Raw genomic sequence first — 23,123 nt, forward strand, 5'->3', positions numbered from 1 at the left:
GAATTTTTTGGAAGGAACTTGGTAGATAAAACTAATCTACAAAATGTTAATTTTTAAACGTTAAACAAATTAATTATAAATTTGCCCACAAAACTAAATTTATAACAGATTAGATTTGCTTGTGGCGTGTAAATTCCAAGCAAAATTATAACTTCTTCCGTCTTATATAATACACATACCCACAAAGTTCCTATATCATTTTATGAGCTGAAAACATGAGGTTGTCTATTATACATTTGGAAATAAGGTATAGTAATTTCATTTTGCCATATTTGGCCCAACACCGAAAGGTACAAATGGGTCTAGTGATTAAGTAAAGTAAAGTAAAAATTTCATTTTGACATATTTGTAATTCAATTTGTTTTAGGTACCTAGTGTAATGTGTAGTGTGTGTGTTGAGTAAGTGTCTTGTTACTTTGCAAAGTCGACGTCGTGGTCTTTGCAAAGAGACGCTAATTGTATCCGAACGTCTGCGGTCCCTCCGGTGAGTACCGATCCAACAAGAATAGAAACTATTTGCATTCATAATTTATAATAAACGAAAAATTCTCTACCATGGTGAGATTCGAACTCACGACCATTCGGACCTTTCGATCAAAAGGTAGGCGCTTTTACCACTGAGCCACAGAGGGGTTAATTCAAAAATTAATAATATAAATATTTTAAAATAAAGCAAAAATGTTCGCTTTAATTTATTAATTAATAATTACTTAATTAACTTTATTTTGCAAAAAATGTAGGCCTCTTCCAAAGTGCCTACAATATAAACTTGGTAATATTTTGTTAATAAAATTGAAGCTCTGTATATCTTTTCAATAAAATTATAATTTTGTGTCCACAGAGGTCTGAGGACCTATCAGATGGACAGATCATATTTGATATTATTGGTAGTGTTTTAGATATTTTTAATTTGTGTTCTGATATACCTCTGCAAGAAACAAGAGCTTCTGCTGGAACCAGCCAAGAAAGAGAAAAGAGAGAAGAAAACAGTTATTGCACACCTCTTAGAATTTAGCGATTGGATTTTTAGTGTCCGTAGTCATACACACCCAAACAAAGAACAGCAACACCTCTAGAATATTGTGTTCTAGAAGTGCCTAAACCATATTATGATTATGCTGTGATTATCAATACAAAGAAAACGAAATATTGACTGAAAATGATTACACGGTTGTTGAACAAAGAAGAACGAATTTAGATGAGTCGTATTTAGATCCGAAAACGTTAAATGAAGAACGTAACGAAAATCTTACTACAGATAGTTACTGGATTAAAGAAAATTGATACCTAGCACTGGTGCATTTGGAAGAGTTACATTTTAAAAAAGACATAGGTAATCACAATCACTAATCACTAACTTCTGCAATATGTAATAGCTTTATATAATGCATTTTTATTTATAGTAAAAGTGTTTTTTTACTTTTTAACATTAAATGCATTTTCCACATTATTATCTATAATTGAACGTTTTTATTTGACACACTTTAAAATAGAATTCATCCAGATTTTCGAATTATATTGGAATATCCTGGTATTGTTCAAGTTTCCTTCATTCGTCATCGATCTTTTGTATCGGTCCTAGGTCTTCAAGATTACAAATTCGGGACAATTTTAACATTAGTAGTAAAAGAATTTGCCAACTGTTAAAGCTACTTTTATTTAGAAAGTGCATCTTGCTCATGACTGGATCTGCAAAATCATTTCTTGATAAGCCCTTTCGTGCACAATTTGCAACAAATCTCTTTTTAACCAATTTCTTGTTTTATAAACCTATTCTCATTTTTAATCACAAAACCAGTTATTGTCCTATAATCACCTAAAAATGATCTGCAACATTCGTAATAAGATCTTCATCATCATCATCATCAACAGCTATTTCATTCATCGTCGGATGTAAGCCTTCCTTAGGTGCGTCCATTCGTATCTGTTTGCTGTTTTTTGCATCCCTTCGTGGCCGGCCATTCGGTTGATCAGTAGCGTACTGATAGATCAGCGGGCCCTGGTTCCAGTTGGGATGCGGGCCCTCGCCCAAAACATTAAATATAAATCATCATATTATTATCATAAAATATATCATTAAACTCAAGATAATTTATTGTCCATTTACTGACGGTTTTTGCTGTACATTTTAAAGAACTGCTCGGATTGAGATGAAATTTGGCATACACATAGCTAACATGTCAAACACAAAAAAGTGATACCTATTGTGCCGATGTGCGCTTCTGCCCTAGGTATGTTTTACCCCATCTCGGGTGAAAAACATACGTTCAATGTAAGTCCGGAATTGGATAAACTGACTAATTTTAAGCAACCTTTAAGTTCTATAGAGTTTTTCCACTAAGTCAATACTTTTCGAATTATTTTTGAGTGAATATGTTCATTTTTCAAAAACAAACACGTTTTGAGACGATTTTCGCAAATACCCTCAAAAAGTAAGTATGTTATCGAAAAAAATATTCTTAGTAAAAATATAGCTTATAAAAAAAGTGAAAAATATGGTGAATATACGAAATGTTTAAACCCAGTAGGTCATGAAATGTAGGTTCTTATTCGTCAAATTCCAAATCGAATATTTCAACGTGAAATAACTAAAAATGAATTAATTTTCGAGAAAAAGTCATCACAACTTTTTTAACAGTTTTATCATTTTTTGGTTTCTAGCATCAATATTAACTATGTAACGCTCAAAATAAAGTTGGACACTTTTTTTGGTAAACAAATCGTAAAAATCACCCCCTAATTAGTTACTTGACTTTGTATTGCTGCTTATAATTATGATATGTACGTTTTACCGCTTCAAAGTGCTCATTTTTGAAAACAATTTTTTTTTAATTAAAAAAAATATAATTGTGAAAATATTTTGTTTTTTCAAAATAAATTTATTAATTATTGGTGATACCAAAAATCTTAACTAGGTAGTACAAAAATATAGGTTTTGCTTTTGTGAATATTTTGGACTTTTTGTTTTCTTAGCCAAGCCGCACACCAAAGAAACATGAAACGAAAAACATGAAACATGAAACGAAAAACATGTTTCATGAAACTAAAACACTGCTAAACAAATCTCAAAGTCCGCTTACCAATGAAACGAGTGTGATTCATGCTCATGACACATTTTTATTTTCGGAGAGTTTCATAAATGGCCGGACGTATATTTGTTTAGCAGTGGTTTATTTCCATGAAAGGTAATTTACGTTTCATGTTTCTTTGATGTGCGGTCGGGCTTAGAGACAAAAATTGGTTATACGATATGTCTGTTCAAATTTTGCATACAGTCGTGATTAGTGACTCGTTTAAGCCCATTTGACTGCAGCCTTTTCAAAAATAGGCACTTTGAACCAACGAATCTTATATATCTTATAAACAATAAGTAAGTAATTTGTGAAGCGGTAATATCATTTCGGATGCTAATTATTAGAAAGTGATTTTCACGACTTCTTTACCAACCAAAAAAAGATACCAACCTTATTTTGATCGAAATTTACTTACTTTTGATGTTAGAAACTTTTTAAAAAAACAATAGACTATTAAAACAGTAAATTAATATTTATCCTATCGTTTTTCATACTCACATGATTGATCACTTTACGCCAGCCGTTTTTATAAATAATGAAACTCAAAAATTTTCTACATTCAAAATTCCAGTCATAATTAAAAACCTTATGATTAAAAACCTCATTAATATCAGAAAACTAACACAGCTTTTAAAAAATGAACATTGGAATAAAATTTATATCAACAAAATAGATTCTGAAATTGCATAATAAATATGATACATTTATAATTAAGTTAAATAATTACATACAAAGCTCTAAGGAGATAAAACGCTTAAAAAATATATCAAAAAAACCCCTGGATACACCGAGAGAACAATTTCTTTTCTCCTAAAACACCGATTTCTTTGAGCAATATTTCTTAAAAGTTAACATATCCTATTAACTTAAACATACCGGTTCACATATAAAGAAACGAGTTTTTTAAACACAACTCAATAATTTCTTACAGATAATTTCTTCAATACTAAGAAATGCATTAATGGTTACATTTAATTTTCTTATCCTAAAGTTTTTATTTCTTAAATTGAAAACTACAAATATTTTGCAGTATAAGAAATATAATGTTAAGTTAATCCATATTTATATTTGTGAACAAGAAATTTTCTTGCAATCAAATAAATATTTTAAACCACAAGAAATAATTCTTCAGAAATACCCTCTGTAGTAACTGTGGTTATAAAATAAAAACTTTGTCATTAATGCCGAAATGTTACTTGCAAAAAGATTTTCTTCCACAAAAGAATTGCGCAGATTAACTATTTATGATTTAGTCGTCAGTGTTTGTCAAGATGGCGTGATATGTTCATGTTCATATAGATGGATTTTTGATTTATTGGTGTTCCTTAAAAATTAACGGATATTTTGAAGGTACGTACATATATATAGGTATTAAATAAAATTAAATTGAGTAATTTAAGATGTAATAATAATATTGTTGCGTATCCGAATGGTTAAAAAAGAAACATAATAGTATCTTTATATGCTTTTTAGGTATAATGATGGACGACTCTGAAATAAAGGAGCTTATTATTCTAACTGGGAAATATGCCACAATTTAAAGCTGGGACAGAATGATATTAATATATAGCTTCAGAACAATATTAAGAAAGGAGTTATTAACCAATTGCGGGGCCTTCCAGAAATGGTGGAACTTTTTTACATGTAAGTACCTTTTTAAAAATGTGTATACTTATTTATCAACTATAATAGGTTTCTTGAATGTATCGTCTTCTATAAAAATATACAATACAACGCTATATCAAACATGGCGGGTGCAACGCTGAGGACGTTTTCTGTTAATTTATTTGAGATAAATAAATCAGTTAGTCTAAAAGAAATATATGTTTATGGTTAAGAAATGTTATTGCCGAAAACCCTGAATTAGTTAATATATATTAAATGACTTAGATGTAAATTAATAATACTTTCCCGTAATAAAATTTCTTAATGATTAGGTATGCTGTCTCTTTTAGATTATAAAAATTAAGAAAACTACATATTATTATGTCTGCTTCAATGTTTTCATTGGTTGTATTTTCCCTCTTGTTTTAGCTAAACAATGTTTATTGTGTGACTTAATATTATACAGATAAATAATTAATATTTCATTAACAAAAAGAAAAAAATAAACAAAGATGTGTAGGTTAAATAATGCCATGTTTGAACTAAATATGATTGATTATTATTAGTATTAATAGTTCTTATGTGGGGCCGTGTATTTGTTTTTTTTGTATTTCCTAAATTTGTCAAAATAAATATCTATATCTTTATAAAAAAAATTTATTAAAGTAAGTTTACTCTTTCTACATAACGATTTTGTTTTAGTGAATTGCTGATATACAAAGTGCTATTAACAAAAGAAGGAAAATTTGAGGAAGTTGGATTTGCCTCTCCATCCTTTTATTGTTGTGTAGAAGCCAGTGGTTTAAGAGTGGAGAAAATATTTGTATGTAATAATAACGTTTTATATATTGTTTTATTAACCCATTTAGCGCCAAAGGTGCGAAAACGCACCATTTTTTTCTAGAATTTTTTTTTGGCAATTCATTAATTTTTTTAAAATCTTTGTATTTTTTAAGCAACCAGAAGGTATAAGTGTAACTAAATTTAATTTTGTTTAATTTCCAAACTCATGCTTTCACCACAAAAATATTTTCTAAATGTCCGACATTTTCAATCCTTCGACACAACTTTATTTTTACTGTAGTAATTTTATTGGCTTAACACTTTTGTGGTCAAATAAATTAAAACATTATTTCTTTAACCTATTTGTACACCAATTGTTATAAAAATACAAAAAAAAATTTTCTGAGTCATCAAATCTCGTGTTTGAAAATAATGGTTCGATAACGAACCATTGGCGGAAGTCGACATATAATCCTGTCTGATCAGGAATAAGTTCAAGGTGATGCACAGGCAGTAATTTGCTGAGATATTTCTTTATTACGTGTAAAAACACGTATTCACTATGCTTGCGCTCCGAACTCCTACAACTGCTCCACATAGTGGACACGTTTGGCGCTCCCGGACTGTGCAATTGTGCGGACTCTGCCTCGGCGCTCCAATCTGTGGAGGTTCATATGTAAGGGAGCGCATACCATATCGATTGGAGCGGTTGCGGGGAGCGCGAAGCTCAAGAAGTTCGTGAACATAGTGGATGGTTGGCGCTCTCCGACCATGCAACAATGTGCGCTCCACCTCAACCGTCCAATAGGTGGCGGTTTATATGTACAGGAGCACATGCACTTAGATGGGAGCAGTTGTAGGGAGAGCGGAGCGTAAGAGGTTTGTGAACATAGTGGATGGTGGCGCTCCCGGACCGTGCAAAAGTGCGCGCTTCGCCTCGGCGGTCCAATAGGTAGCGGTTTATATGTAGAGGAGCGCATGCCGTATCGATGGGAGCTGTTGGAGGGAGCGCGGAGCACAAGAGGTTTGTAAACATATTGAATGGTAGGCACTTCCGGACCGTGCAACAGTGCGCGTTCCGCTTCGGCGTTCCAATTGGTGACGGTTTATATGTAGAGGAGCGCATACCGTATCGATTGAAGTAGTTGCAGGGAGCGCGGAGTGCAAGAGGTTCGTGAACATAGTGGATGGTTGGCGCTCCTAGACCGTGCGGTAGTGCCTCGGTGGTCCAATATTACGAATGTAGTGGATACGTACCTTTAAAAAGACGGGTATTCTGGTATTCAGTTTTGTTATAATCTAGGGTGGGGGAGGGGGCTACATAAGGAAGGTTGTGTAGTGTTGTAGACAATATATCGATTTGTCGAATTTATGCAACTGGCACAGTGCAAGATACAGGAATGGAAAGTGTAAACTGGAAATATCTAAAATAATTTCTAAAAAAGATAGAGGGCCGTTCGACTTCGTTTTTGAGAAAGAAGCTGAAGAATTTGTAGGCAATGTTCTAACCATACTATTTTTGTTTATCACAACTTCCAGGTCCATTAACACTCTAAATGTTTTGAGACTATTCACAAAAAATAAAATTGTGTATTTAAATTTTTTTATCTCATTTCCGCCAAAGGTTCGAAAACGAACCATTTTGTTGTTGTGACACCTGCCATTATCAAAGTGTAAAACAATTTTTTTACGAATGTTTAAGTTTATTTTACTCTAGTTAATCAAATATATTACATATTATTGCAGTATTTCTTTGCTTGGCGGTTAATGGGTTAATCAATAATGATTTTACCTTAACACAATGATTTATTTCGCCGTATGTAATATCACTTTATTTTCAAGAAATATTAACTTAACTCTAAATATACGTTTATCTCTGCGAAATATATTTCTTAACATTAAATACATTAATTATTAATAGTAAAATAATAATATTCCTTACTAAGAAATATTATTGCTCAGAAAGAATAGTTTTGTAATGTGTAGAAAATATATTTTTATGACTAATAAAATTAATTAACATCAAGTGTAATTTCTTTCTGATAAATGGGTTTGAAGTTTGCCAGAAAGTGATAGTTAAATCATGTTTAAGATATATTTCTTTGGCTATAGTAGAATTTATTTGAAATATTTTAGAAAATTATATCTTACATACAAAGATATATTTCTTAGGCAATATGCCAAGTCGATCTTTCTTAAATATTAATAAAGTTTCTTTATGTCAAGAATTTTTTTCTCTCGGTGTAACGGTGGGGTTGACATCTTTTATAAACGACGAGATTTTCTTAAAACGTAATTAGTGTCTATAATATAGTGTCTTGTTATCCTTACCACTATTGTCTATATTTAGAATTTAATTTCAATTTTTAAGAATTACCTACCTCTATAAATAAAAGCACAGGCTGAATGATGACGGTTCAAATAAACACGAGTATCGAGCCTATTGTATTGGGATTCTTTTTATGGCCGTATAAAACTTGCAATGCATATTTACAACTTTGTAGTTTACCTACATCTTATTCATGAATCTTGCTAATATACAAGTGTTTGAGTTATCACGTGTAGGCAGGCCCTGTCGGTTAGTCTTTACAAATGTTGAAACATGGGCTTTGGAAAGTAGATTAAACGTGTAAAGAAACTTACAACAGGGTTCCCTGTATTTCAAAAAATTTTGTTTTCAAAATTTTTTGAGGAAGAAGTATTCTTCGTTTTTATTTATAAGTACCTACACAAAACTTAAAATCTATTAAGCAGTTACATTTCCTATGTGTGTACGTGTGACTAAAGCGGGCCCCTGTGGGACCCGGGCCTTGGTTCCGCGGAACCGTGCTCAGTACGCCACTGCGGTTGATGTAATTAGTCCATTTTGTGTGAGGTCTGCCTCTACTTCTTTTGCTTGCCGTTTCTCGCCACTAGCTAGAGCATTTGCTTTGTCCCACGGTTGACTTCCATTTGTCCTATGTGTCCTGACAGTTCCATTTGAACATGGCAATATTCTGGATCACATTTGTTACTTTTGATCGCCTGCTTATCTCTTCATTGGACTTGCGATCACTGACCTTAATGTTGAGCATTGTCCGTTCCATAGCTCTCTGAGTCACTTGAAGTTTGTGGACTACGCTATTGTTAAGAGCCCATGTTTCAGTCCCGTATGTCAGAACTGGCAACACGAACTGATCGAACGCTTTGGCTTTTAAAGTACATATTTGGTAAGTTTGATTTAAATACTGTTTGTAATCGACCAAATGCTGGCCATGCTAAACATCTTCTATTTAAATCAGCCTTTAGGTTAAGCTTTGACAGTTATATTTATTATCCTAAGTATATACGACTCAACCTTTTCTGTATTATATATACCTAATACCTCCTATAATAAGATGCCTCCCTACATATTTTATTTAAAAAAATTAGGGTTATTCCCATGCAGTAGTAAAAATCCAAAATGCATTTTAAAATGGGCAAACTTTAAGCAAAAACGTTATGTCTCTGTTAATTTTTGTTCAGTATATTCCAGCTAACTCATCACCTTCTATAATTTAGTACCGTAAAGCAGAATTGATTTCAAGAATCTCAAATATTTAAAATGCTATTGATACTTGAGACAATTAGCAACTGATTCTACAATTGCATGCTTTTTCACACTCTCATCCTATTTTCTCAAACTAAAAGTTTTCGATGTTGATACAATCACTCTCCCGACGCCCATTTCAATGGGGAACTAACTCGGTAGTAGCTAATTGTATTCCATCTTAAGCGGTCATAATGTTCCGCCTTTACCCACAATCGCTCCCTTGCTTCTAATCGCTAATAAAGTGTTTTGTTTACTGCGGAGAATGCGATTTTTTCACAAAAGTATCGTCGACCATTCCAAGAATGTTTTAATAAATATTGAAAGAATCAGATCTCCAGGGAGGTATTCGTGGTCTGAATTTGTATGTTCGCTTTATAATGGATGGTCATTTTGTCAAGTGGACTTTGAATTTACCGACGGAATAATGGCTCATCGGCTGAAGAAGCGACAATAAAGAAGGTAAATTATTTTTTACAAATTAACTGATTATTTTCAAAAAATAATTTTCATACACTCAAGTAGCACCGAACGGGTTTAAGTATTTTACCAAACCATTTGGTTTTGAAATAAACCGTAAGGTTGTAATAAACCCTTTTTCAGCATAACGAAAAGACACTGAAGGAGGTCAACAAAACCAAAAATAAAAACCTTCTTAAAACTTTGTTTTCCCAAGCAACTGTTTTTAAAGCTGCTGTGGAGGTACTTATAAAAGTTCAAGCTGTTTTATAACAAACTTAAGAATGTTTATTAAATGGAGACTATTAAAGACAATTTACCTTATAAAAATAAACTCTAAATAGAAATTATTCTTTAAAACTATATACCTAATAGTCCCACAAATCTTTACATGTATAAGGTAGGTATTTACGTATTTGTAACCATAAAATATTAGCAAGTTATCTCGGACTGTCAAGGTAGAAAAATACTTGCGCACCCGACTTTATCGATAATGTTAACAAAAAAGGTCTACAAACTCACATGTCTCAAAATTTCTGACTTTTAGCAATTCAAAAAAATAATAAAAAAAAACAATTTTAAATTCTAAAAATATGAATTTGAAAGAAAATAGTTATTTATGATATAAGTGTTAAAAGTACATGTTTAAGGCACGCATGTGAAAGTTTGTAGAATGAGAGATAGCGAGTTCTGCAATTCACACGAGTGCCTTAAAAATGTACTTTTTAACACGCATATAATACAATATTTTTCTACAAACGTAATTACAGGACAATATCTAAAAAAACTTTTACTTGAACTTGACTTACATTCCATTTTTATATTTTTTTGACATTACATCAAAATTGCCTATACGGTCAATACGAACTGCAGTGCCTTAAAAATATTTTAAAGCACTAGTACCTTAAAGTAGCATTTTTAACGCTCGTATGGAGTGCTAAAAATTGCATTTTTAACATGGTTGTAGAAAAATAATTTTATCTATCATTTTAATTTTTTAATGTTAAAATAAAACGAATATTATGTCTTTGCTAATTATTTATAATTTAAGATAACGAAACCAACTGACAAAAACCCTTAGCTTTTTCTCTTTACGCCTTTAATTTTCATTTAAAATGCTCGGTTCGTTGATATTTGCGACTTATTTTTTTCATACAGTTTTTACAACACACTACACCACTGCTTTACTCTAAACAAATAGCTGATCATTTTGGACATGAAAGCAGAGGGGATGAGCTCAGTTTTATTTTTTCTAAAAAGAAGCAAATTGGTTAAGTTTATTAAGAGCTTTCACTAAAAAATCTACTTTAGGTACATGTCCTAATATTAGTCTAAAGACGCACATTTAAAATTTTATGCTTATGTAGTTTCTTTTGCGTAATCTAAAATAATAAATTGTTGTATTTTACTGAAAGGTACTCCAGTTAAACATAATATGTTTTTTCACGCTGTCACGAGTATCAAACATAGTCTCATCTTAATATTTATACAATGTTTCGTTTCATTTTTATACTCCGTTATATTTCATTTTCATATTCTTATTATTCATTATATTTTACATTTTTTATTCATTTTGATACTCCGTTATTATATTTCGTCTATAAGCGTTTTTATTCTATTTTCTATAAGGATGATAAGGATTCTATAAGTTATAAAATGAATTTTCGAATCAAATTCATTTCGAAGGCTTTCTGTAGTTGTAACTGTAAACATATTTGCTGTGTACATTTCGTATACTGTTATAGTACAGGTTCAATAAAAGCAGTGTTCTATTTTTCTGAACTTGCCACTATTTGTCCTCTTCTTCCCCGCTAAAGATGTTTCTCCTATGTTCGCATAAACAACCAATTTTGGCAGCTTCGTTAAAAAATGCATTTCCGTAATTACTCCGGATTTAGAAAATTTAGAATAAAGATTTTCATAAACATTATTTTGTAGCATCGCTTCGCATAGTCAGAGATGTACCAACTTAGTCACTTTTCAATGATAGAATGAATTCCGATCTGAACCGATTTTTAATCTCGACTAGTAAACTGTAAGATTCATTAATTATGTGTTGACTGTTAACGTAAATTAAAAAACTATTATGCCGAAATATACATTTAGGTACCAGACATGTATTTTGTTACAAGAGGATTTAATGTTAAGATGTATGCCAGTATATCTACATAGGAAAATATGACAGAAATATGTAGGTATATAAGATGATATACGTATATTATGAGTTATATAATAATTGAAAGGAACAAATTATTTTATTCTGAATTTTTATTTCTGAAAGGACATCGCACACATCTTATGGAAAATATAATGTCACTCAAATTCAATAAAATTTATACCAATAGATTCGTTTTAAATTAACGATCAAATCTTATCATTGCGCCAACTCTCTATTTTCAAAAATAAGAGCAGAAATTGATATAAATAAATCTGAAATCAAATGGGTAGGTACATAAGTTAGAGAGAGAAAAAATATTTTAAAATACCCAGATTTTCGGTACTCCATAAATCAGCGGATTAGTTTCACTAATCCGCTTAGGCCCAGCGGGATTTAAGCTGTTATGAATAGCACTCAGAGCAATAATGATTGTAAACTAACATTTTATGGACTCCAAAAATGTGATTTCGATAAACTTTAATTGCAATTTGCGCCGTAATTAATCATAATTAAGAGTTGGCGCAATGATAAGAATTGATTGTTATATTAAAACGAATCTAATCGTATAAATTTTATTGAATTTGAGTGACATTATATTTTCCATAAGATGTGTGCGATGTCCTTTTATTCTGAATTGTATTCAATGTGTACCTACTTAAAGGGAAGAAAGTAACATTTGCCGCTATAGATCATTAATGATTTTAGACACTATCATAATGGTAGGTATCTACCTACATACATTTTCCACTCATATTATTACTTTATTCTATTAAGACTTGTTTAAAAAGAAGGAATAAGAATTATTATTACCAAAAATTACAATTAGGTACATGGTTAGTTGAGTATAATGGATATTTTAAAAGAACAAATTAAAAAAATATATTTCAGAAAAATTCGTACCAATATAGTAAACCGATAAATATGTATTCAGTCAAATCGAATACCAAGTCTGCTTGTCCAACATTATTTTACCTACATGTTTGTAGGTAATATTTATTTTAGGAGATTTTATTTGAATAAGTTACTTTTTAATGGATCAGTAATCAATTAGTTTTTTTAATTGTAAGAAAGGTCTACGTTAATGGTATCATTGTTTTGTGATACAGTGAGAAATTTTATTAATTTTATTATCAACAACTTATGGCAAAACTTAAAACATCCTTCTAAATTACGTAAACTGCTCTATTGCGTGTAATTTGTAGGTAGTTATTTATAAATAAAATAGGAAAAAATTATAATATGGGCCATTCCACGAACATATGCCTGTTTTGGATTACTTCGACAACGAATATTTTACTGTGCAACATAAGAAGTACGAAAGTAAATGGCGCTAATAATTATTCCAATAAACAACAATGTAATTTGCAATTTACTTTCGTTCTTCTTATTTTGCACAGTAAAATATTCGTTGTCGAAGTAATCCAAAACAGGCGTATGTTCGTGGAAAGGCCCATAAATCTAAAAACGATTATCATTAGGCACTCAATTTGCGCAAAGGAATCACCTACTCAAATATTTTTTTACTTAAACTAAAATTTTAAAACCCTACGCCCTCAGGACAAATTAAGTTGAAAAAATAAGTAGATAATATAAAATAGGTAAAATTACATATTTAATAAGAAAAAGAAAACTTCGTGAACAAAATAGGCAAATTAAGAAAACGATAAAACCAAGTGAAATGTATTAACAGTACGTCATCAACCTAACGATAATCTAATGGTTTGAAATTTACCATTAAAAGAAAATAAATAAAGTGTGTAAGTATTTAGGTAGGTATAGTAATTATTGAAGAGTAATTCATACCAGTGTAAAATGTAGATAGGTATACAAATTATTTTCTTGTAGTACCTACTGTTTGTACTGGAATTATAGAAACGATGTATGTTTTTATAATTTAAGTCGCAAGATATCTATAGAAAGACCTTTGCAGTAAAATATGGAGCTAGTAGAATAAATACCTAACTACTCCAATACCTAAAACGAAAAACTATAATGTTTTTGAATCTCAAAAACATTTAATGTTTGCGAATTTATTGCAAATTGTTGAATATTGTACTTACAGAAAATATTTAGATAAATCACTTGTTACACTAAAACGACACTCACTGAACTAGAAGCTTTTTATACAAGAATGAAAATAACACTTTTTTCTAATCCAACAGTCACACTACAAAAACTATTTTATACTTTAGTATCAAAAGTCCCGTAGTAAATTTTAGTTTCGACGTGAAAGCTTTTTATACAAACATCTCATGTTATGTAGCATCTGTCTCAATCTTCATACATAACTTGCCAACACAAAATTTCTTTGCACACTGAACCAGGCGAACTAATTCTGATTTCGCCCTGAATTAGTAGTAGGTACCATGGTGGGAGGCTCACACGCAACCCCACTTATTTCTTCTTTACCTAGAAGGGTTCTTTGTGCCCTCGTATAGAAAGAAACTGAACAGTTGCCATTGGGTGAGCTACAGGTAAAAGGACACGTTGAAGAAATGGAGGAGGGGCGTAAAAGGGTCGCCGATTTGCAAAAATAGCAGTAGCGTTTGATTTAGATATTTGCCAGCATTATACATCAAAAGTTAGGATTAATATATTAGAATGTATTATTAGGGTGGAAAGTTTTCAAAATATTTATAATTGCCTTATAAATTTAATCAGAATCTACAACTGTTGAATAGGAGTATGGACTCGAATAAAAAACACATTAAGTATTGGACTCTAGGGATCAAGTACTACTACTCTACTTAAATAGAAGTTTACACAAGTGATCGATAATTCAATTTTGGCCACTATTGTGCCAAAGTCAAACTAGGAAAATAGTATATTGTACAACAAGTGAGAAAAAAGAACTGCGCTCGTGAGAAATATGTCATTTTCTCATGTGTTGTACATTGTACTTTTTCTATGGATGCGGTTTTGGTCAAGAGTTCAAACTAAATAAAATTAAATAACTTAGGTGCTTTTAGGTATATTATATGCATAAATTGAAATAAAATACATATTCATGTAGGTATTAAATATTCTTAAAATTTATGTACGTTATTTATTTAAAATTCTAATTAACAGATATTTTTGAACAGTTTTGAAAGGTAATTCCTGGTAAGTATTGCTTCAACATATTTATATTTTGTTTGATAACATTAATTGTGTTTGTATTGTGCATGTTACCATACCATGGAAACTGCTATCATAATATGTATGTAATACAGGCGGAGAACCCGTGAGAAAAATTATTTCTCACTGCAATGGCCGACTTTTCTCATTGCGTGAGAAATGTTTCGTTTTGAATGTATGTAAGTAGTGAGAGAAGTGGCACATTGTATAGCATCCATAGACAAATAATTTTGTTGATCTTTTTATGTCATTCAATTGATTATATCGTTTGTATTTTTCAGTAATAATTTGCGCTATTGTTTCAATTGATGTAAAACATATGTACCTACCTATTTGCAAAGTTTACTTACTTAAAAAATGTGTTCAAGGGCCAACGGAGTAATAATAAACTGTACTGAAGTACAGTCATAACAACAAAAGTTCCATGACTCATGTCAGTCTTTTTACTGGCAGCAGAAATAAATAATGATAGGTATATAACATGTACTCATTTCTAAATCTTCGACACTAATCTTCTAATCTATTTTACACCGTTTTTATAAATCTTCGGCATTCCTTGTGCAGAATGTAACACTTGTTACATAGGACAGACTGGGCTTTCACTTAAGGGTAGATCAACTTCACATCGTAGTAAGTTAAACATTTTTGTAGCTTAGTACAACACGCTATCACATCTTTAATTTGATTGGTGTAGGGTGTAGTGAACCTCAGATTTATTTTCTTCAATCGTTTGTGTTTACTTTTAGCACAAATTGTGTCCTCATCTGATACTGTTATGCGTTGATATCTAACTTAATGATAGAGGTGTATAAAGCCTTGCATATATACTTCATGGATTGTGTCAACTTGCATTAGGTACTAGTAGTAGGTACCCCGGTAGATTACCAATTTTTAAATTATCGCTTTGTTTGTTGGAGTCGAACTAAATGTCATTTTTTAAATATTTGATGGTAGGATAAATATTCGTTACACTTTGAATAGTAACAACTTGATAAGTTCTACTTCTTTGAAAACCGTTTAAGTGATAACTTCGTGAATACGCTGGTAACTTATTCGTTGCTATAATTTGAAATACCGTGGCCAGACTATGCAAGCTAAAGTTAAATATCAAATATTATCAGTGTTTTAGGATTCTGTTTGTCCTCTATGTTAGGAAGTATACTGTTCGTTTACATTTATTTTATCTAATTCTGTTCTTTGCAACTTTTTACTGTTCTTGTTCTGTTCAGTTGTTTTTCTTAAAAAACTGAACGTTTATTGCCATGGTTTCTGACCCTAATCTTTTGAAGTTGTGAGTTCGTGTAAGTTATGCTTTGTCAGTTTGTGTATCTCTATGGATAAAATTATTTCTGTTCCTGTTTTAAAAAATCATAAAAATCGCCGAGACTCGTCGATTTTTATATACATATATAAATGGGCGTGTTCTAAACATAAATCTAAATGTAGGGTTAAGGATCCTATTATGAGACCCGTTCCTAATATGAGACCCCTGTCTCTAGAGTCTTGTAAGTGCTGCAGCCTGGTGAAGTGGGGAAAAAACTAAGCTCTGATAGTGTTTCCAGTAGGCTGTGAAGCCGCAATTTAAGTTAAAAATGAAATTTATTGACGTTTAGACTTCCAATTTTTATTTTTAACTTAAATTGTGGCTTATTAAAAAAAAAGAAAATTACGTAATATGCCACAAAGAGACAGCTTCCAGAACAATAGAATCATGTCTACAGCATGTAATACAGTTTATATCCAGAACAATGCGTTAAAATAATTTGTATCACCTGTTTAACTTATATAACGTGGTGTCTCACATTAGGATACCACGTGGTCTCATATTAAGGGGTCTACCCCAAAATCCCGATAATCAAAATCTCGACAGCCACAATCCCGACGGCCAAAATCCCGAAACGCCAGAATCCCGACAGGCCAAAATCCCGACAGGCCAGAATCCCGACAGATTTGATAAGTTTCTTTTAACATATAATTACATTTATTTCTTGTATTTTCTTTATGGCCATCTGTTTTTTATTTTTTGTTACTAAACAAAAGTATTTTGTATTAAACGTAATAAACAAAAGTCGGAATTTTTACTTATGCGAGGATTGTTGCATGTCGGGATTTTCGCCTGTCGGATTCTGGCGTGTCGGGATTTTGGCTGTCGGGATTTTGGCTGTCGGGATTTTGGGCGGTACCGCATATTAAGGCACTTTTTTTAAGTTGGGAATTTTGACATTTTAAAAAAATTAATTTATTGGTAAAAAAATATTAGTTTAAAATTAATTTTGAACCTGTTGCAATATAATAGCATAATTATCTGACGTGTATCTAATTTAAGACTTCTTGAATCCATAAACTTTACGATTACCAAGAGTTTTAAAAAAAGGGTCCCATATTTGGATCCATTACCCGATTACCCTATAACAAGTTGGTCAGCCGACCTCCTTCAATTTTTCCCAAATTTTACATACTTTTTCTACATCATAAAAAATGGCTACATGCTAATTTTAGCCATTTATATTCTACATAGCGCCCTTTAGAATATTTTAGAAGTTTTTATATTTTTAATTTTTACATGCAAATTTTGTAAATTTCGCAGCAGTAATAGCCTGATCAAGGAACACAAAACTTTACAAAAACCTCAAAAAAATTAAAGGAAGGATGAAAATTTGGGAATAGGTAGTTGAAATTGTCTATTATTATATAAGAAAAAGTTTACAATTCTAAACCGTCTCCATTTTACAAAAATAGGGAAATAAGGGTTTGTTTTTTCATTAAAAGTGCTGTATTTTAAAAATAATGAAATAATAAAAAAAATGTAACAGTGAAAAATAAAATAGTCATCAGAGTGATTTAACCTTAAAGATTGGTCTTAAATATTTTTTTTGATCTCTATTATTTTATGAGATATAGCCTATTTTTAATAAGGGTTGAAAACCAAAAATTTTTAAAACGGTCTTATTCGTTTAGTTTTGTATCAATTAATCTGAAAATTAGTGAACACACTCTTTACAGATCTATTAAGGGCTTAAGGTTAAGATTTTCCAAAAATTTTCAAAAAAAGTTTACGGTCAGTGGAAAAATTTGGAATTTTTTTTTTGTTTTTGGAAAAAGAACTGAAAACTTTGGTTTTTCTTGTAGGTATGTACTTACCTGAACGAATTACATGCGCGTGAACGTATCGTATATTATTTTCTTTCTGAATTAAGTTAATAATTTGAAAAACTATAATTTTAAAGTACATACTTGTATTTTTAAGTTAATTATTTCAATATAAACATATAAAATGAAAATATGTATATCGAAATTTCTCAAAAAAATATTTCTTTTACTAAATATTTATTAAGTTTTCTAAAGTTCATTTAAAAATTAAATTAACTTAATTAAAAATAAATGTACTCTATTAATAATAATAATAATATCGTATGGCATTTTTGCCGGGGAGATCCTTTCGGATAGTTCCAGCGCCAATTACATCCTGTTTCAAGTAACTAGTGTCGATGTACACTAGCCCAGGGGGACCGACGGCTTAACGTACTCTCCGAGGCACGGTGAGACGGCTCCTGTCATTATTGAAAATGAAAATGGTTTGTCTTTGGCAGGGATCGAACCCACGTCTACTGGCGTATGAGGCCAGCGTTTATGCCGTTACCCACGGCCGCTCACAATGTACTCTATTGAGAGGCTACAACAGCGCATCATCAATATTTTTTTTTCGATAGTTCTCCGAACTTTCAACAGTGCGGCAACAGTGTGTCGGCAGTACTACAGTGTCAGTGACACTATACTATCAGAAACAAAGGCACAGTCATGTGATAACAATAATTATTATACTCATAGGCGCGCTAAATGTTGCCATGTCAGTCAAGTTTGACTTCTTGTTATATATAATCGTTTTTTAGTAATTTCATTGTAACACAAAATCTAGACATGGGAAAAAAGTTTATTTGAAGAAACTGTATTTTTTTGTTCTTCTTAAAGCGGCACTGACTCGTTTTTTATATTTAATTTAATTTTAGAGTAATTTCTACATACTCACATGTTTCTTAAATTGGGCTCTGTACCATAATTCTTTACTATATTGTGAATATGTGTGCCAGATATCTCGACAGAATATTCAAAATTAAAGTTGCAATCTTGGAACGCGCTTTTCGCGCGCTGAAGTTGCCTCCTAAGTTATAAAGGATCAAATGAGTATGAAGTACTAAAATGATAAAAGGTGTAATGAAAAATCGTTTATTGTATATCGAACTGGATCGTCACTGTTTACATTTAATTAATTAATCTAAATTATTCAAAGTTCATTTTCATCTTCGTCTGATGTAAAATTTGTGTCTGAATCAACTTCATTTATAATAGAATCAACTGTAAAATCATAATTTTGGGTCTCTTGGCAGCTACCATCTAAACTATTATCATCTTAATCATCAGAAACTATAATGTCTTCCTTTTTATGATTTGTACAATTACCAGTTTGACAACTTCCGCATGCATCATGAAAACGTTTCTCCTCTTTTTAATACATATTTTTGTCTACATTCTAATTTCATCAATGTCCAAAAGCATTTTGTGTCTATCATCTTTTCTTTCTAAACTTACACTTTTTAATGTTTCAATTCCACGTTTGATAATTACAATTTCTTCGTTATCACATTCCACATTCTAAATGTTTTTCACAAATAAAACAAGAATTATTATTCTTTGTTTCACTGTTCGCACGCATTGTAAATATTTATATAATTATTTTATAACAAACAGATCACTTTTATTGATAATAGGTTTTTTTTCTCTGATTCTGGCTTTGGTTTAGAACTAGAACCTTTAGCCACGTAATTGTATAACTTATTACTAAGTCAGCGGAAGTAATGTGTAGTGTGTGTGTTGAGTAAGTGTCTTGTTACTTTGCAAAGTCGACGTCATTGTCTTTGCAAAGAGACGCTAATTGTTTCCGAACGTCTGCGGTCCCTCCGGTGAGTACCGATCCCACAAGGACAGAAACTATTTTTGATTTATTAATTTATAATAAATGACTGCGTTCACCAGATGCAAACACGTTCACAAATGTTTGCGCTTTGATTCTAAACTTGTTGATAGAGAGCTGAACGGTTGGTTGTTTAGGTTAAAATTTGACATTTTGCTTGCTTGGTTTGAACGTAACCTAAAATAAATTTTCTCAATAAATACGTTTTTGAATTTATTTTTTTTTATTAAAGGAAAAAAGAAAATTTATTTAATATATAATAACGTAGCAGAATGTCTTCAGTAGCCTTTATTTTATATATAAAACCCTTATCAATATATTCTACAATATACAATTTAAATTCCCGCCATATTTTTTCAATATACAACACGTTTGCAAAGTTCAACTTAAATATTTTATGTTTGCAAAAATGGCGACCGCTTTCCAAACATGTTTGACGTTAGCAAGTCGTTCAGAAGCATAAAGCGCATCTGGTGAACGCGCCCATTGAAAAATTTCTGCCCCTGGTAGGATTCGAACTGATAATAAGTTATAAATTCAAAAAGTTTGACAGCCGAAACCGATAACAAAACATTGCAGCGTGAACATTGCTCCAATTTTTTAGGTTATGGTCTTTCGTAGACTGTGTTTAGGAAGCGCGCCGTTTTCTCTTTTAAGCAACTTTTTCACCTGTGTTTACGTGCCCCATATATTTTTACCTTTGCAATAGGCCTGTTGTATGTATATGTAATATGTTATTCAAGCCTTTTTCAATATGTTCCCATATTTTCATTTAAAAAAAGGCTTTCAGAAAAGAATGGCATCGATTTTATTAAAACATGACATTTTTTTGTAGTTGTTTATAATAAGTGAGCCTTATTTAAAAAGTATTCTATACATAAGAAAAATAGATATCGCTTTCGAAAGAGTACATTTTCAAGTACCTACAAGCATATTTTTAAAGTTTTTTATGAATTTTCAACAAAGAAATTATTGATTTAAATCTTGAAAATCGACTTAAAATAAAAATCAAAAAAAAATATCCATTTTTTATCGCCATACAAATTTTTATCCTTTAAAGTAACGTTGTGCAATTTTAAATCTGAATGTTAATTAGCCATCATAAAACGTACATCTAAAAGGAATTTTAATTTAAATGATTATGTAAATTTTTGTGACAAAAAATATGTGTTGCTCTCAAAACTTGTATTAGTATATTTTAAAACATATTTTTCTAAATTAAATAATTTGTAATTCACAATGAACATATATTCACGTTAAAATTGATATTTTTCTAAAAGTATTGTGTTTTTTTCGTACATTTTAATGTTTGGTAAATGCCCCAAATTATCGATTCAAAAGTTAGTTAATTTTAAAATGTGACATTTTTGTTGCGCGCGCAATTCAAATAAGCGCCCCTGTTAAGTACTTTAAAAAGGGCTATAGGTTAGAAACGAATCAAGATGCAAACAAAGTGTTTAGTCAAAATGTTAGGATAAAAGTACCTTGATGATTTTTAAATAAAATTTTTTGTTATTATTGCTTTATTTTCCGAAATACAGCACTTTTAATGAAAAACCAACCCTTATTTCCCTATTTTTGTAAAATGGAGCGGGTGTAGAATTGTAAACTTTTTTTTTTATAAAATAATAGACAATTTCAACTACCTCTTCTCAAATTTTCATCCTTCCTTTATTTTTTTTTTAGGTCAGATTGTTCTTTGATCGGGCTATAAGTACACATCGATACATTTCATCCAAAAAAATAATTAAAATATAATTTTTTTGTGAGATTTTTCGTAAAATCCGAATCCACCGTCAGACTTTGAAGAACAAGTCGGAAAAAGTCGGAAATTCAGTAAAACCTATTTTCTTTAAAACAAATTATAACTGACATAGGTACATCTTTTTTTTTGAAACAGTAAAAATAATTGTTAAAATTAGGGTTAAAATATGCTCATCAATTATTTAGAAAGATAAATAATTATAGTTTATTTTTTGTAAGCGTGATCTTCGTACTTTTGATATTTTCTGCTTTATTAGTATTAACCTTAGTTTTCCACCATTGCTTCAAAAATATCGGCGCAAATTTTCGGCTCCAATGCTTTTTAAATGCATTAATTTTTTTAGAATCCTGAGAAAACTAATATAAAATCAAATAGCTTTGGCATTACAGCTAAGAAACGGATAATTTCGGCTTTATAGACAAATAGTTTCCAAAACTTCTATAAAACTGGTCCGGTTTCTGCTTTATAGAAAGAAGGCCGGTTAACGCTTTATAGAATACCCTGTATATTTTTATATTTTTAAAAGCTGCTTAACAACTTGGTTTCAACGAACTATATCATGTAGGTTGTATTATGAATAATACAGGGTGAAACTTTGAAATTACATATTAAGTATGGAAACCACTTACGGAATAAAATTGCTTGTGTCCTTATTTTAGAAGATTAGAAAAAACGCTAGCATAAGTCAACTTTTAAATTCAAATGAGCGCTTTATAAACATAAATTAAAATAGAAAAAAGACTAAGTTTTCAATCTAATGGCATATAAAACAACATAATTTTACTCTACATCCCACCAGACTGAAAACAATGGGAAACCTCTCTGGTTACACCTCCGAGGCTTCTATAATTTGCAAGCCATAACGGATAACCATAACTCATAGATTTTATTTGACGCATTTCAATACTTGTAAAAGTCAGATGAAATAAAGAATATTGATTGATTGATTGATTGATTGATTCTGAGACTAAGGAAGATGAGGGAATTTTACAATTTATAATTCACGTCCCAACTGTTCAGCGCGGTAAAGTTCCAACGAGAATGGTTCCCTTCGTACTCCAATCAGAGTACACATGTAAATCAAAAATGAATAACCATTTTCAATTTCGCTGCAAAACGAAAATACAGCCGCATCATATTCTAGTCCAATCAGAGAGTGCAGCAAGCACCACTACCGGTTTAGAAACTTATTAGTCTCTCAGCATCCTTAGTCTCAACATCCGTTATGGCTTGCAAAATAGAAGCCTCGGAGGTGTAACCAGAGAAAGTTCCCATTGTTTTCGGTCTGGTAGGATGTAGAGTAACATTATGTTGTTTTATATGCCATTAGATTGAAAACTTACCCCGCGCGATACGCAGGGCATACGAACACGGCATGCCGCGCGTCATCCACCACACGCACACTCGGGACATAGATCGTCCCTAGTTTTCTCAGTACGGTGGGTATATTGTCGAAACGATCCATGCCCTGTCAGAAACTGTGTAAAGTAGTAGTTGACGCGCCGATGCCAACATCCGTACCACCTCACTACATCTGGGATCAGGGATCTCGTAATCTCGTCCAGGCGGCCTGTCCGACTTCGGCTGCCCATTCCCTCTGCCACGTCTCTAAACTTCTAGCTCTC

At 31.3% G+C, this 23,123-nt stretch overlaps 2 protein-coding genes across 2 annotated transcripts in view; both read right to left on the bottom strand.

The window, feature by feature from the left end:
- The window catches only part of LOC114330575 (early growth response protein 1), a 453,598-nt gene that overhangs the window by 241,094 nt on the left and 189,381 nt on the right, over positions 1 to 23,123 (bottom strand). The gene's annotated exons all lie outside the window — the stretch shown is intronic.
- LOC126883699 (uncharacterized) overlaps positions 1 to 23,123 on the bottom strand; it is a 31,772-nt gene that overhangs the window by 4,018 nt on the left and 4,631 nt on the right. The window lies entirely within an intron of this gene.

Source organism: Diabrotica virgifera, chromosome 4, assembly GCF_917563875.1.
Source record: "Diabrotica virgifera virgifera chromosome 4, PGI_DIABVI_V3a".
NCBI classification, from domain to species: domain Eukaryota; kingdom Metazoa; phylum Arthropoda; class Insecta; order Coleoptera; family Chrysomelidae; genus Diabrotica; species Diabrotica virgifera.